This window comes from Pantherophis guttatus, chromosome 1, assembly GCF_059756535.1.
Source record: "Pantherophis guttatus breed Tessera chromosome 1, ASM5975653v1, whole genome shotgun sequence".
Taxonomy (NCBI): domain Eukaryota; kingdom Metazoa; phylum Chordata; class Lepidosauria; order Squamata; family Colubridae; genus Pantherophis; species Pantherophis guttatus.
In genome coordinates, this window is record NC_142063.1 from 27,153,096 (window position 1) to 27,171,330 (window position 18,235).

Sequence of the window (18,235 nt, forward strand, 5' to 3'; positions counted from 1 at the left end):
AGCCCAAGCTAGCATGGCCTGTACTGAGGAATACTGAGAAATGTAATTCAGTAATATTTGAAGGCCATATGTTCTACACCAATGATTTAAGGGATGATGTCAGAAGAAGAATTAGTAATTGAATGGTCAGTTTCAGTTATTCATTTCAACACTCATCACTCATTTAGCAAATCATTTTTTCCCTTTCTGATGTCCTTGGGACCATCATATCCAGAATTCCCAGAGAACATTATGGTCTACAAGAAAGTATTGGAGATAAGTTGAAGTCAGTTCAAGAGGTGCAAAGAATGAACAGAATGATGGAGACTGGTTCATAGTCCTGTTGAATAGAAATTTAGCTTCCAGGATAGCTAACAGAAGCTGGAACAAATTTTGTCAGTTTTCCTATCGCAATAAGAGTTCTTAAGGGATAGGGGAGGCAAATTAAAAGTATATATCATAACCCAAAACGTACAATTTTTATACTTTCCAACATGAAAGTCTGCATTGTGACTTCACAAAGTAGATATTATTTATCATCATTTGTACCAGATGTTTATTGATTAATTGACAATGTGCCCTCAAGCTGGTTTCAACTCTAAGCAGCCACATAGATGGAGTGTCTATCTAACTTTGTGTTTCAGGACTTCTAATCGTCTGACCTATCCACTGTGATCATCAAGTTTGCAGATGACACCATAGTAATGGGTCTTATTACAGGTGGAGATGAAACAGCATACAGGGGGAGGTTCAAAAAATATTCACATGGTGCTTAAAAAACAACCTGCACTTGAACATCAGGAAGACAAGAAGATGGTGTTGGACTTCCGGAGGAAGAGAGAGGAACCTGCCCCACTTTACATCGAGGGGGCCTGTGTAGAGAGAGTTTCCTCCTTTAAATTCTTGGGAGTCCATCTCAGCGAAACCTCACCTGGAAAAACAACATGATCTAGTTGGCCAGGACATAGACTCCATTTCCTTAGGGTCTTGTGTAAAAACAGGGTGGAACAACAACTGATGACCTCCTTTTACCGGTCCACAATAGAAAGCGTCCTCATTTATTGCATCACGGTATGGCATGCAAGTTTGACAGCCGCAGACAGAAAAAGGGTGGTACAAAACATTGCACAAAACATTGTAGGCTGTCTCCTGATACCACTATATGAGTGGTATCGCTGCCACTCGCTGCCTTAGAAGTGAGGAAAATCCTCAGGGATGACTCACACCCTGGTCACCACTTCTTTATCCTCCTACCATTGGGAAGGAGATATAGAAGCATAGCACAAACAGGCTGAAGAACAGTTTTTATCCATGGGCTGTCAGACTCCTGAATGTGAAATAACATCATAACTACGTAGTATGATGAACTTGCAGGGCCGGCGCAACATGTAACATGTTCACACTGGTGCAATAGGACTGGGGGTTGTTAATATGATTTATTGGGTTAGGGGTTTTCTGTCTTCACTGTGACTTGTATTGTGTTGGGGCAGTTGTGGGATTCAAATAATTTAACAACCGGTTCTCTGCCCTAATGATTTCTTCCAACAACCAGTTCATCAAACTGCACAGAAAGTTAACAACCGGTTCTCCTGAAGTGGTACGAACTGGCTGAATCCCACCACTGTGTTGGAGGAAGTACACTGAGGGAGCTCAACCAATCTCATTGTACATATGTTGTGCACTGACAATAAAGATTTGAATTTGAATTTGAATTTAATGGTGCATCCATTGCCACTGTAAATGAGACCATTCATTTTGCTGCTGGTCACCCTTTGCTTGTTTTTCCTTTCACCTTTCCTAGCATTTTTCTAGAAAATTAGATCCTTGCATAATATGTCTGAAGTAAAATAATTTGCACTTGGGGACAGGGTGGCTCAGTGGCTAAGATACTGAGCTTGTCGATCAAAAGGTTGGCAGTTCAGCGGTTCGAATCCCTAGCGCCGTGTAACGGAGTGAGCTCCCGTTACTTATCCCAGCTTCTGCCAACCTAGCAGTTCAAAATCATGTAAAAAATGCAAGTAGAAAAATAGGAACTACTTTGGTGGGAAGGTAACAGCGCTCTGTGTCTCTTCGGCGTTTAGTCATGTTGGCCACATGATGATGGAGACATCTTCAGACACCGCTTGCTCTTCAGCTTAGAAATGGAGATGAGCACCACCCCTAGAGCCAGAAATGACTAGCATGCATGTGCGGGGAAACCTTTAACTTTACCTTAAAGTTGAGTTGATTTTTTCAATGATCCATTTAGCAATAGCACTTAGACTTATAATACCACTCCATCATAGTGTACAGCACTCTCTGAGTGGTTTACAAATGCCAACATATTGCTCCCAACAATCTGGGTCCTCATTTTATGGACCTCAGAAGGGTAGAAGGCTGAGTCAAGCTTGAGACAGTCAGGATTGAACTCCAGGCTGTGGACAGAATAAGCCTGCAATACTGCATTCTAACCACTACACCATCATGGCTCCTATTTATTTGTTTTCTTCTATGCCCATGGTATTCTCAGTGGTTTTCTTCAATATCAAAGTTCAAAACCATCAATATTCTTTCTATCTTGCATTTTCAAAGTCCAAATTTCACTTTCATAAAATATCACAGGCAATACCATTGCACAACTCTGTTGTTTGTAAGTATATACATGTTACGTCATTTAAATATCTAAATATACATGACTGTTGTACTTCTAGTCATTGTATTTCTTTACCGCTTGTTCCTTTACTGTTGATACTTGATCTTAAGACAAAAGCTATCTATCACTTAGATATCTTCATTTTCAGTTCTAAGGCTGGTTGTTCTATATCAGGGCTATCAAACTCACGGCCTGTGGGCCAGATGCATCATGTGCTGGCCACGCCCACATCTGGTTTAGTGATGATGCGAGTTTGACACCCCTTTTCAATATGTTGACATTAGTTTCATCTTTTTTATATTTAATTTTAGTCCCATTATTTTCACTGGGTTTAAGAAGTTTTATTAGGCCTTGCAGATCCTTTGTATCTTTACTATTAGAGTAGTGTCAACAGCATAGTGCAGATTATTGATAGTTTATGGTATATTGATGACCTCACAAATACATCTGGATGAATTACTCTGATTCACATTCCCCACGTTATATTTTTAAACCATTTTTTCATCCTTTTTAAGTAAGAAGTATTTTATTTAAAATGGAGCCAAACAAAATTCTTACCTTGAGACACACTCAGTGGTGGGTTGCCCCGGTTCGCACCGGTTCTATAGAACCGGTAGTAAAATCGGAGGGAAGCTCCGCCCACTGACCCCAACATCATCAGAACACTTTTGCGTATGCGCAGCCCCGTTGCGAACCAGTAGTAAAGGTAAGTAGAACCCACCCCTGGACACACTGGCATTTATATGTTTTCAACTTAAACCTGGAGAAGTTCTCACAGAGCAGATGGAGAAACATCAATAATATTAGAGCAGCCATGTTGTTGTACACTCACAAGATCAACTGATCAGACAAATGAGTGAACTGCAAAATAGTTTACCACCCTAGCCAAAGTCATGGGCTAAGCTGTCATTATTCTGGGGTTGATGATAGCCATGATTATAAGTTATGTGGATTTGGGAATCGAACAAAAGCATGAGAACAGTTTTAAAGAGGAATATCTGATAAAGCCATGAGAGAAGTAAATATCCCTGGCAGGCAGATTTCTGGATAAAGGCAGAATTTTGCTATACGTCTTTCCACCAAAATGGAATTTAAATTTTGGGATCTTTATTGGCAGATTAATTTCTGAACAAATAGGAACAGGCTTACCAGACCCACTGAGTAATCCCAGAAATTAACAAAAATTCCACAAGCTTTAGTAAATGCAAAAAATTATAAGAGTGAAATTGTTCTGAACAAAATAAAAGCTTGACAGAGCAAGTCTTTTGGATGAGCAATTAAACAGATTTTCAAGGCACACGAGCACTGAAAGCACAGAGAAACCTAGGCTAGCAAATAAATTCTTTTTCACTTCAATCAGCCACTTTAAGGTATTCTCATAAGGTTTTTAATTAGTCTATGTCCTTAATGATGCCAGCTATCACTACATGAAAACTGCAAAAGCAAACAAATCCTTAGTTTTCAACTTATGAGTATCATCCTTTGTCTTTGTTATTATTATTCAACACTAATTAGGCTTCATTGTATATACTTAGGATTTCCTGTAGCTCACATAATATGAACATATCCCTACATAAATAGAAGTTAATGCTGATTTATGAGAGAACACTTCTGTGGCTTATAGTCCTATATGACTAAAGATGTTGAGATCCTGCTTTCGGAAAACCTGCAGACCCACACACATACACAGAAACACAATATACAGTATCAGGAATTATTGTAAAGAATGCTCATGGAGGAGATTTTGATTTTTTAATTTACTTTCCCACTGCCACCACCACAAAACAGCTTTTGGCAAGATTTGATTTTAAGATAACTGCGCAGTCATACAGAGAGACCCTGTTCATGACTTCATTTCTCCTTCTGCAAGTTTCAGATATCAACTGCACTCTTCATCAATCTATTAATAAGCAGCTGATAAGTTGCTAGATTCTCCCTGCTAGTTTCATTACATCAACTGGCTAAGATTCTCCAAGATTAGCAAGTTTTCCTCTGTTCTTTGCATAGCAGGAACCATATGGCATATGACATCTGAAAGCCTTAATTGCTGCTTATCAGAAAGGTTGTTTGAGAAGTAAAAGAGTTCACATCCGCAGGGCCTTAAGATGACTCCATCTCTGAGAGACAAAAAATGTGTTGTCGAATAATAAGCAATTCCACTCTACTTTTAAGCATACTTTTGTGTTCTCATTGTCTCCAAATCCTTGGACGATACTATTGAACATGGCTGACATTGATTTGCAGAGTACAGAACATTTGACAACTGGTTTTGCAATACCATATTATGATTTAGACTTCCATTCATTTTTTAAAGGCCCTGTTGCTAGGTTATGCAAAGAGGAATCTGAGTTTTGTTACCAAGATGGCCTCCTCTGAGCACAACAATCCAACCTTTGTCCCCTGAACCTCATACTTCATTATAAAGTTTGGATATCTCTATTTTCAGAGACAGTATATAAGCATCTCTTAGGCATGTTCCCCAAATACACATATTTTATACATGACCTCCAAAATAACATTAGAGAACCAGAGTGGATTTAGACCTGGTACAAATCTGCCATTAGCCCTTGGAATTCCTTGTGTGACTTTGAGCCACTCATTAACTTATTTACATAGGATCATTGTTACAGAATAAAAAACCCGGGAGAGGAAATGTTATATATGTCACCTTAAGCTTTTAGAAGAGAAAGCAAATATTCAATCAATGTGTATAATAAAATCAAACAGTTGTATGCAGTTTTTGAACTAAGAGGTATTTTGAGACAGACACTAGCTAACTTTGTGAATTACTCAGCTGGCTGTTCACCACAGATCAAGCACTAAACAACAGTCTATGGAGATTCTCAGTTATCTTTTTGAAGATTTTTGAAGTTTTTTTTTTTTTTTTTTTTTTTAATTTGATTTATATGCCGCCCTTCTCCGAAGACTCAGGGCGGCTTACAATGTGCTCAGCAATAAGCAAAAAGTTTGCTTTTTGAAGAGGCAAATGGTCTTTATTGTTTTTCTTTGAAGATGTTTTGCTTCTCATCCAGGAAGCTTCTTCGGCTCTGACTGGATGGTGGACCTTGGGACACTAAACTGCCTAAACAAGGAATTACCAAGGAGAAAACAACATCCCACCAACCCAGATATGGCAATCTATTGCATATAAAAAACAGCAAACCCCACTCCCATTTAGCATTGATGGTATTGCCTAGTCTGGTGTGACTCCATGATGCAAGCTTTCATACTTCCATTGCAAGATTGCATAGATATACATAAGGTATGCAGTTTGCATTGTAGTGTTATGATGCATTCACCTTTTATCCATACCTCATACAAAGCAAAATATACCATGTGGAGTCATTTACATTAATGAGGCTTTCATAGCAGAATCCTGCTTTATTGTGTCTTTGAATTGCCATCTTCTAAGGAACACAATAGATTTGTAAAAGTCTTTAGCCAACCAGATCCAACGAGGACCTCATCTCCCACCTAATACTTTATAAAAGAGAAAAACCTAAAAACAAGACAGTAATTCCTCGGGTATTTCAAGCCCAAGCTAGAAGTAAGCTAATGCAAAAATAGTTGACATTCCATTTATTTTTAAGGGCAACACACAGAATATGTGATGAAAATGCATCATTGACATACCCCCAAGGCATGAAGGAAATACAATAAATTGTCTGTGTATTTTGCAATTGGTTCAGAAATTCTGCATGTAAGGTGGCATTCCTGAAATCACTTTTCTCACCCTCCCTTGTTTTAGTCACCTTACCCAGAGTAATCTTTGTCTTTTCATCTCTCAGAATAACAACAAAAAAGTTTCAAAACAAAAGAAGAATCTCATTTTGTTCTGTTTGAAATCAAAGGAAGAAAAGTGACACCTGCATGCAGGACAAAAAGCAGTTGAAGATGTTAGCCTAATGAAGGAATTGAAATGGTTTTCTCTTGAAGAATATCACTAATTTTTTTCTTGAATTATCAAACACTATTTGTTTTGCCCATTCCTGTCTGTACTTTTCTTTCTTTCTGCTTGTGAGTGGAATAGAGATTTAAAGGTATTTGGCTTTAAATTCTTCTGAGAGTAGATCTAAGGTTCTAAGGATCTAAGGATCTAAGCCATGAAAAATCCAGTAATCTCTGATGTTCCTCTTTTTCTAAGCTTATCATCTTTTGGTCAGTACTGTCCATGAGGTTTTCTTGGCAAGGATACCAGAGTGGGAAGTGCTATTTCCTTCTCCAGTGGGCCACATTTTGTCAGAACTCTCCACTATAACTTGTTTGTGTTGGGTGGCCCTTGCACAGCTTAGCTCAGAAACACTCAAAGAGCCATTTGGACCCATTTTCCACAGAAAAGAAAACACCGGGAGCCACAAAACCCCTCCTGTGCCTGACTATTTCTTGAGCGGCCACAAAACTAGCATATGTAGTTGAATTAAATGTTCTGTTTTCTTCTGAAACTTTTCTTTTCTTGGATTTATCCATGGTTGGCCTACGGGGGGTTGAAAAGCTCAATAAATCGTGTGCTGGCGGGTGTCGCACATTGGTGGTTGTGACACATATTTTGAGTGACCGGGAGCTGCAGCAGAGAGGTGAAAGAGTCACATGTGGCTTCAGAGCCACAGGTTGCTGACCCCTGGTTTAGCTCATAGCTTCTTTGAGCTGTGCAAGCTTCTTCACCATGGCAAGGCAGTGATCCATGAAGGTCGTCATCATCATCATCATCATCATTATCATCATCATCATCATCCTGATCACAGACTGGCTGGGAAATTCCCATTATGTGTTTTAATATATTCAAGTGATTCTTTTATAAGAAGTTAAATTGTTTAAAATGCCCATTGCATTAATAGTGGGCTCTTTTTAAGGAGTCTTCTTCACTTATGTTGCAGTTCTTGAAAAACAGTGTAACGGAACAATATCATATTTATGTTTTCATTTACTGTATTTATGTTGAGAGTAATGTGGCCACCAACTTTACATATCATTATCCCGAGTGGTTCACAAAAACAGCTGTAAAATCATAATATGAGAATAGTAAAAACAACATAGCCGTTAAAAACAGTTTTATTGTTTTAAATGATGTTTTATATTCTGTAAGCCGCCTTGAATCGCCATGTGTGAATAAGTGGCAATATAAATTCTGTTAGGATATGGTTTGAGCCTAACAGGTTGTCCAGGCAACATATGTGTTCTGTGACTTTTATATAAATATGTATTGTATGACTTTAAAGTTTTACTGCTGATTCATTGTAATGCTGAGTCATGCTGTAATTAGATAATCACTAGTTGTAAACGTATTTAAGAAAGGTACTGTAACGTATTCAGTTGATGATATGCTACCATAGTGTGAGGAGTTGCTATCATTGTGCTATCATCGTTGGATGGATCTGCTACCATCGTGGTTTGTGAACCAGAGTGAGTTTGTTATTCTAACCAACTACTGTTCGTGTGGTAAGAAGAGTTTTTGTATCACTGGACTGATTTAACTGGCAAAGACTTGGATTGATTTAAAGACTATGAGATTGTTTTTTCACTATAAAGTAAACTTTTGATAAACCAGTTTGCACATCTCTTATTCATTGCTCTCAGCAATGTTTCTCTGTGCTCTACACTCTGCTGGTTGGTAACACAACAACAATATCCTTAACAAATTCAATAAATAAATAAATATCAGAACAACTGACATCCCAAAACAACACTCTCCCACCCATTAATATTCACCTCCCCTTAGCCCAACACTTGGAAGAAAATCCAGTTCTTCAAAGCCCTCCAGAAGAGTAGATGGAGGGGCATCTGCCAGATCTCAGCGAGAGGGGGAGATATTCCACTGATGAAGGGGAGACCTTTTACTTAGTTTTACAAAAAAATTAAATAACCTGTTGACTATATTTACATCAACAGGGTGATTGGGACTCCTAAGGGGCGTGTAGCTAAATGTTATTGTATAAGATTTAAACCTTCTACCACTTTAAATTACTAATATAAACTGTATTAACTTTAGGAAACATTGAACTTCTGGGGCTCAGCAGATGCCGAAAGAGCTATAGAAACTTTATCAATAAGACATATACAGTCCACCTTCCCTCAGAGTAGATAGAGCTTCTATACCTCTTCCTGCATCTGCTGAGCTCCAGGACCTTGATAGCTTCTAAAGCTAAGGCATTCTGTATATTTAGATGAGCATATATATGTTTGTCATACAAATATGAAGCTCCCTCAGTTCAATTTAGAAGAAGAATAACATTGAAGGAGTCCCTATAAGGATAAAGTCACTCAGACCTCCGGGTGATCAATGTAATTACTTGTTCAGAAAAAAATATTTCATATTCAAGTATCCTTTCCCAGATTGTATTATTAGTTCAAGCTCAGAGACAATGCCACAGTCATACATTATCTCACTACTTCAAGGGAGCTATAGTCTGGCTTGGTATCACATCTTCATTTGGTTCTGTTATTTTCCGACTTTATTTCTTCATGTACCTTGGAGTGGTTTGCAGATTACGGTTCTGCTATAAAAGACATGGCAGTTTGGCAACATACAAACAGTAGAAAAAGGAAACAGTAAAGAAATTCGGTGCATGCTCTTAAGAGCAGCTGGTTCAGGGAAGTCTGGTCTGCTGAATATAGGAATTTCTTAAAACACTAACCCAAAGAAATAGCTCAAGAAATGATTCTCAATTCCTAATTCAGCAGAGCATGACAAACTGAACAATTTAAAATACAACCTGAAATTGCTTCTTTGGCTCTCTCTGTGTGGCTGGTTGTCTGTCTGTCTTCGGGTATGCTGATTTCAAATGAAACCAAACAGAAAGCTAAGAATTTTATTCAAGCAAGTGCAATTAACAGGGCTCTGAAGAGAGACATGATTCAGAGTGTGCATAGACATTTGCGGCACTTGTTGGTAATCTCCTTCATTTCTTCCTTCTTTCCAACCCTAAGTACCCATACAACTAAACTAATTGTCAAGTTGAGTGCACACTGGAATAGAACTGCTTTAACTTGTGTATGAAATGCCATCCAGATTGGGTCTGTTTCTACAGCTGTAAAGTGGAATTATAAAATAGGGACTACCTGTGAGAAGTTTTGCCATTCCCTTCATAACCCTTGGAGCTCACCTGGAGGGGGTTAGGAATGTGCAACAGACCCTCTCTTAATGACCAGAGCAGATGGACAGAGTCAATTCTGGCAGTACATTGCCTGATATATCCCAATGTTGTGCTACAATGGACCTTAAACATAATGACCAGTACTTTGGATTAGAAGACTAGTGACAATCAATGTAGCTACTTCAAAATAAGTGTTATTCTAATCTATCCAGGTATCCCATCAGGAGTCTAGCTGCTGCAGTATGTGCCTCCACAGCTGACAAGGTGTTTTGCCAAGTGTCAGGCAGTGGCCAGGTGCCAGACAATTGGTTCTTTGAGGATCTAAAGACATTGAACAACCTAATATGTAAGGAGATTCTAAGTGTTATTAATAGTTTTCTAAGGCAGATGTAAACAGAAACATAAAAACCCCAATATATCAAGCAAGATGCATGCCTTTCAACTGTTTGAAGCCCCTGTAACAACAATGAAGAGACCCCCAATATGGCCAGGGTATATAGCACTGAGCATTCAAACTTATACTGGAGGGCACTAGGATTTTTATTAAGGGTTGAACCATCACTTTATAACCCTGGCTCGATGATAATGAGACTGCAAGGCCTGACCTTGATTGGACAGTGCATAATCCTGGAATAACAATGAGGGTTCTGAGAACGTTACTGATAAGACAGTGAAAAGCTAAATAATGTTAAGGTTTTTCTACAGCTGTGTGAAGATATCCCACCTGTTAAGGTATTGAGATTTAAGAGCTGACCAGCTGTAAAGCTGATGCAACTGTAAAGCTGATAAAATGTAAAGCTGATGCAATGAAGATGAATCAGCATTGGTATTGCCAGTTGTAGACCACAAAGGGGTCCACAAGAGTTTTTACCACTTTAAGAGGTGTATATAAAGGCAGCCATGAGATGGCGTATTCTCTCTCCTTGTGTCCGGTATTCATTGCTGAGTTCTCTGTGTAGAGTTAAGAAGAAGATAGACTGTTTGTAAGGTATTTGCCAACCAGGTATATTTCTGTATATATCTTTTATATAAACCACTGTTAAATGTCTAAATGTTTCTGTGTGCTGTGTTTTGCTCCTGGGTTGTCTTCTAATAGTAGTCACTCTGCAAACGCTCAGACACCACCCTTACATCTTATTCATCAAGCAAGAATGAAAAGTAGGTTAACTCAAAATGAACTCTAAACTTCTGGAATTTTCTTAATATGAAGGAGAAATCAAAATGTGTCACCAAATAGCTCAGCAGACTAATGCATTGTAATTTAACTCCAGCTGTCTGCAGTTAGTAAGTTCGAATCTTGCCAGGCTCAAGGTTGACTCAGCCTTCCATCCTTTCTAAGGTAGGTAAATTGAGGACCCAGTTTGTGGGGGCAATAAGCTGACTTTGTAAAAATATACAAAAGTATGAAGGCTATTGCTTAACGCATTGTAAGCCGCCCTGAGTCTCCGGAGAAGGGCGGCATATAAATCAAATTTTTTTAAAAAATCCTCATACAATAGTCTTCCGTGACGCCATTAAACAAATGTTCCAGTAAAAGACATATTTGGTTGAAAGCCTTCCCAGCATGTGCTATAGGACATCTTCACACAACACTCCAAATTACACTTTATGTTTTGAACCTAGATCTCTGAAAGTTTCTATTAGACAGACAGCAACATTTACTGGAATCTCAAGGGCAATAGAAGTTTCCAGCAAAATAGTTTTCACAGTCAGAAATATGTAAACTTTGTGTTCAAACAATTGGGATTCAGAAGTTGGAGATTTTTTTTTATATTATTGTAAACATTAAGAGTAAAATCCTAAATCAATTCAGAGGCTAAAAGCCAGGGAAATAAAGAACCAAGAAATAAGGATCAGACTTTCAAAGGAACATAAAGACAGCATTGTTCCCTGCACAAACTGAGACCAAATTTATGCTATGTCAAATTATTCTCCTGACTTTGACTTCTCTTTCATGTAACAAAAGAGAATCTGCTTCCAAACTTACTGTCAAAGAAAAAGAATATTTTGGGTGAAATTGTAATGAACGGAATAGAGCATTGTTGCATTTATTTAGTTACAACAGGGCTGATGGTTATGCTTTGCATTCTACCATTAGATCCTCCCTGAATTTCTTCTGACTGGGAAGTGTGAGGAGTAAGGAAGGCTTTGGACTACTAGCAAAATGTCCACTCAAAATAACATCACAATTCCCATTGACTACCAACAATAACATGAGCTCAAAAACACCATCAAGAAAAATTCAAAAGAAAATTTGAAGTCCTCTGAAAATAAGATGGAAAAACATGTTCTCACAGATAAATTAAATCTTGGGGAAACTATAAGACATACTTGATACAACATTAACCCAACCTGAAGGCTGGTAATACTGGGACTCCTTAGAGTTGTTGGAAAAAAATTCCTTCTGGGTTCAGTCCCAAGTGGGGAAAAAGACACTGGAAACATCGAGACTGCTTGGAAAGATGGTTTAATGGTGGACAGGATCACATGGTTTGAGTTCCTGAGCAGAAAAGGGCAGAGATGCTGAGAGTCCCTGGCTTTGAACTTCCTGGACAAGAAGAGTCCAGGAAGAAGAAGAGGCACAAGAAGAGTATCCTGATTGGTTGCTGTCAGAGGTCATAGCTAGCCTTGCTGGCTGATGTAATCTCCCCAGGTGCCATGTGGGGAGTTTCTGTTGTTAGATGGGTCCTATTGTATTGCAGATGATGGTCCATTGACAAAGGTGCGGGGATTGGGTTTCTGCCTCTGGCCCATTGACAAAGGTTTGGGGGAAGGGCAGGAAGGTGGGAGCTGCTTTGTCTTAAAAAATGTTTCTCCATTTCTCATCCAGGGAAATATATTCTGCCTTTTTAATATTTCCTAAAATATTTCATTCTTCTAGGAGAGGGGTGGGTGCTAACTTCCTACAGAGTCACCCCAAAGTTCCAAGAGTTGGTCCTTTAGGAGTGATTCAGTATTTCCTATTTAATAGCAAGGGTCTTCTTCTCAAGTTAGATTTTTATCTATAGTGGTATTGATCCTGTTCACTAAAGAATTTGGTGGAATATTAGTGGTTGTTCTACTGACTCAGCTATAGAGGTTTCTACTCTCAGGTGGACAGAATGAAGACTAGAATTTTGGCTTCTCAATTGCCTGACTTTGCCTGAAATGGAGGCTGTGAGGCATTCTAAACTTTTCTCTCTCATGAGGAATGATCCAAAGAAACACAAAAGAGCAAAACTGGACAGATGGTGAAACAGTCTCCATGATGGAGATCTTTCTTCTGGTTATGAAATGTAATTTTCATTTTTAAGGCACTGTCTCTTTTAAAAGGAAGAACTAAACATTGAAAAGCATTGAAAGAAGGGGGAGAACTGTTCTGGGCTCATTAGCCAATACTGAACGATATTACTCAGTGAACATTTTAATGCAAATTGATATCATCCATCAGCATATGCTAGTGGTTTGAAGGAAAAAGTCTGAAACTGAAAAGAAGCAAGGAAATCAAAATGCAGTTTCCTTCCTTCCTTCCTTCCTTCCTTCCTTCCTTCCTTCCTTCCTTCCTTTCTTCCTTCCTTCCTTCCTTCCTTCCTTTTTTCTTTCTTTCATTCATTCTTCAGAATTCAAGAGAATTAAAAGACGTAGGAAGGTTAAGACAGGTGCAATAGAAATATATAAAGTAATTCATAGCATAAATGTAGATAGAGGTTTGCCTCCATCTCGCAGAGTAAGGCCTTGAAGTCATTCATCAAAACTAAATGCAGAAGATTCAGGACCACAGAAACAAATACTTCCCATATGCATATCTGAAGTAAATGTAAAGGTTTCCCCTCTCCAGTCATGTCCAACTCTAGAAGGCAGTGCTCATCTCAATTTCTAAGCCAAGAGAGTCAACATTGTCCGAAGACATTTCCTTAGTCATGTGGCCAGCATGACTGTATGCCAAGGTGCATGGAACCTTATTACCTTCCCATCGAAGTGGTACCTATTTATCTACTTGCATTTGCATGTTTTTGAACTACCACATGAGCAGTGGAAATTGCTGACAGCAATTATGATAACTGTGGCTAGTTGGGATGGTTTTAAAAAGCAATTAGATGAGTTGATGGAAGACCAGGCTATCGACAGCTACTAATATTGAAGGCAATTTGCTGTCTCTTGAATATCAGAAATACTGGAAGTTGGGAAGCAAGAGTAGAAAATCATGTGGAGTACATCCAGATGAGCCACTGTGTGACACCGAACACTAGACTAAAGGAGCTGGTAACCTGATACAGCAGAATTCTTCTAATATACTTTAGTAAAACTCCTGTTCATAAGATTCAAATCAAACATTTTTATATTATATTTGGCAACATTGTTTTAGTCAACAAGTTCTCCTGTTTCACAGCAAGCATCAACGATGACTTTGAAAACCAGAATAACAGAGTTGCTCAGGCAACAGACCCTATACCATTTCACACAAGTGGCTGTCCAAACTCTTCCTAAAAACCTCCAGTGATGGAATACCCACAATTTCTGGAGGCAAGCCATTCCACTGGTAAATTTTTCTCAATATCAGGAAATTTTTCTTAATTCTAGGTTGGATCTCTCCTTGATACGTTTCCATCTGTTACTTCTTGTCCTGCCTTCAGGTGATTTGGCTAACTCCCTCTTCTTTGTCACAGAATAGAATAGATGGGGAACCCATCAAGTTTGCAAATGACACTAAGCAGGAATAGCCCAGAAGAGACATAGCCAGGGGTGGGTTCTAAATTTTTTTACTACCAGTTCTGTGGGCGTGGATTATTTTGTAGGCATGGCTTGATGTTCATGTGACAATTCTTTACGATTTAGCAGAGGTACTGGTCTACCAGGCTTTTAACTGCTTGCAGAGCTGTACCGGTCTACCCATTTGTTTTTGGAGCGTCCCGGTCTACCCATTTGTTTTTCTAGCATCCCAGTTTACCCATTTGTTTTTTAAGCATCCCAGTCTACCCATTTGTTTTTCAAGCGTCCCAGTCTACCCATTTGTTTTTCGAGCACACTGGTCTACCACCACACTGCCTTTTAACACTGATCAGCTGTAAGGCAGCCCTTTGAAGCCTCGCAGCAAGAGTTTAAACAGTTTTTTTCCTTCCAGCCAATCAGCTGGGACTCGGGAGGCAGCGAAAAATTGGGGGCGGGGCCAAATAAAAGGTAAGAATAACGCAGGGGCGGGGGGGGCCAGCTCCCGAACAAAGAGAACCGGTTCGGTGACATCATATCATCACCACTACTGGCTCGGCCGAACCGGGCCAAACCAGGAGGAACCCACCACTGGACATAGCCCAGAAGACACCCCAGAAGACAGGCTCAGGATTCAAAAAGATCTTAACAGACTTGAACAATGGGCTGTATCCAACAACATGAAATTTAATGTGGAGAAAAGCAAGGTTTTACATCTAGGCAGGAAAAACCAAAGGTACAAGTGCAGATTAGGCAAAACCTGGCTCAAAAACATTAACTGTGAGAGGGACCTTGGAGTCCTAGTGGAAGATCACTTAAACATGCATCATCAGTGTGCGGCAGCAGCCAAAAAAGCTAATACAATCCTGGGTTGTATAAACAGAGGCACAGAATCAAAATCAGATAAAGTATTAGTACTGCTTTATAAAGCCTTAGTAAGACCACACCTGGAATACTGCATCCAGTTTTAGTCACCACATTATAAAAAAAAGATGTTGAGACTCTGGAAAAAGTGCAAAGAGCAACTAAGATGGTTAAGGGACTGGAGACAAAAATATACAGTATGACGAATGGTTGCAGGAATTGAGTATGGCCAGTCTAGAGAAAAGAAGAACTAGGGACGACATGATAGCAGTATTCCAATATATGAGGAGCTGCCACAAAGAAGTGGGGATCGACCGCTCCTGCGCAAGCTGCACTGTCTCCCGGTGGTCTTCCGGATGCGATTCAAGGTGTTGCTTGCCACCTTTAAAGCGCTCCATAGCTTAGAACCTGGGTATTTATGAGACTGCCTTCTGCCACCGATAGCCTCCCATCAACCAGTACGCTCCCACAGAGAGGGACTTCTCGGGGTGCCGTCGGTCAAACAGTGTCGACTGGCGACCCCCAGGGGGAGACCCTTCTCTGTGGGGGCACCTGCCCTATGGAATGAGCTGCCCCTGGAGATTCGTAGGATTCCCGACCTTCGCACCTTCCGCCACGCCCTCAAAACGCTTTTGTTTCAGCAGGCAAGACTGGCCTAAATGTAACTTTAATGGGTTGTTTTATGTTATTTTAGTTTTGGCCAAATTATTTAATACTTTTAATTTGCTTTTAATTTTTATATTTTTGGGTTTTATCTTGGCTGTACACCGCCCTGAGTCCTTCGGGAGAAGGGCGGTATAGAAATTAAATATAAATAAAAAAAATAAAAAACTTATTTTCCAAAACACCAAAAGGCAAGTCAAGAAACAACGGATGGAAACTAATCAAGGAGAGAAGCAATCTGGAATTAAGGAGAAAGAGTGAAAACAATTAACCAATGGAGCAGCTTGCCTTCAGAAGTTGTGAGTGCTTCATCACTGAAGATTTTAAAGAAAAGACTGGACAGCCACCTATATGAAATGGTCTCCTGCTTGAGCAGGGGGTTGGGTTAGATGACCTCTAAAATCCCTTCCAGTTTTATTCTGATTGAAATATTGGAAGACTGCTATCATGTCACCCATAGTTCTTCTCTTTGTTAGACTAGACCAGGGGTCAGCAACCTGCGGCTCTGGAGCCCTATGTGGCTCTTTCACCCCTCCCTGTCACTCAAAAAATGCATTGCAACCGCCAATGTGCGACACCCACCGGCACGCGATGTAGTCAGGGACAGGAAGGGTTTTGTGGCTCCCGGTGTTTTATTTTCTGTGGGAAATGGGTCCAAATGGCTCTTTGAGTGTTTAAGGTTGCAGACCCCTGGACTAGACATACTCAATTTCTGCAATTGCACCAATATAAATTAGTACAGTTTTGAAACTCACCAATCCATAACTGTGAAATCTGTCATGTTGATGTTTCTTTCGCAATGAATTGAGTCTGAAAAGATGAACCCAGGGATTAGAACAATCTATATTGGCAAAATAACAAAATAAACAAATGAAAAAGCTGTGTGCACACATAGATGACAAACATTTTCTGTTCTAAAGGGCTCTGTAAGAACAATCTCATTGTAAAAAGAGACACTTGGGATTAAAACTGTTTGGGTTATTATTGCTTCTTTGTGCAATTATTGATAATTATAATTCGATGCCATAGTTCCCTTGGACAAAATAAACAAACATTAATTAAGAGCTTGCACAGTGCAAGTTAAAATAAATGTTGCAGTGAAGGTTTTCACAGTTGCTATTATGTACAGTAAGGTCACCCAAGTAACCAACAGAACTGCAATTTTGGTAGCCAACAAAATATTTCAATTAAACCCAAAGGATATTTCCTCATTATGGTTTGCCTCAAACTGATGTGCCTAAACAAAAATTAGTTCTTGACTCAAGCAAAGCAAAGCTGCTCATCCATTTTAACTAGCATTTTCTATACTTCTTGCAAAAAAATTCACATATACTTATGCAGGCAGTCGTCAACTTATGACCACAATGGAGTCCAAAATTTATATTGTTAAGTAAGAAATTTGTTAAGTGAGTTTTGTCCCATTTTATGACTTTTCTGACTACATTTGTTCAGTGAATCACTGCCGTTGTTAAATTAGTAACACGGTTGGTAAGTGAATCTGACTTCCCAGGGGTGAAATCCAGCAGGTTCTGACAGGTTCTGGAAAATCGGTAGTGGAAATTTTGAGTAGTTCGGAGAACTGGCAAATACCACTTCTGGCTGGCCCCAGAGTGGGCTGGGAATGGAGATTTTGCAATATCCTTCCCCCAGGAGTGGGGAGGTAATGGGGATTTTGCAGCATCCTTTCCCTGGAGTGGGGTAGGAATGGAGATTTTGCAGTGTCCTTCCCCTGCCACGCCCACAAAGCCATACCACACCCACAAAGCCATGCCCACAGAACCGGTAGTAAAAAAATTTGGATTTCACCATTGTGACTTCCCCATTGACTTTGCTTATCAGAAGGTCGCAAAAGGGAATCATGTGACTCTGGGGCATGGCATAAATGTGAGTCAGTTGTCAAGTATCCAAATGTAAATCACATCACCACGGGGATGCTACAATGGTCATAAGTGTGGAAAATGGTCACAAGTCCCCTTTTTCAATGCCATTGTAACTTCGAACGGCCATTAAACAAATGGTTGTAAATTAAGGAGTACCGGTATATGGTCTTTCCTGCTTCCTTGCCCTCCGTGCTGGTCACATTTGAACAAAAGTGCTTATTTTTTCAAGCCTTTTTGCTCCACACAATCGCCCTAAAACTTCCCCAAACTCACATCTGCAAAGTGTGTTCTCTATCCTATGGTCCCTAAGAGCAGAAGGCAAAGCTAGATGAACAAACAAAGACAGAAGGCTACTCTCAGTCTTTCTGTGGAGCTAGCCAGCTTTTCCTAGCTTAATGCCTTCCAGATTGGGCTTCAAATCCCATAATTATCATTCAGCA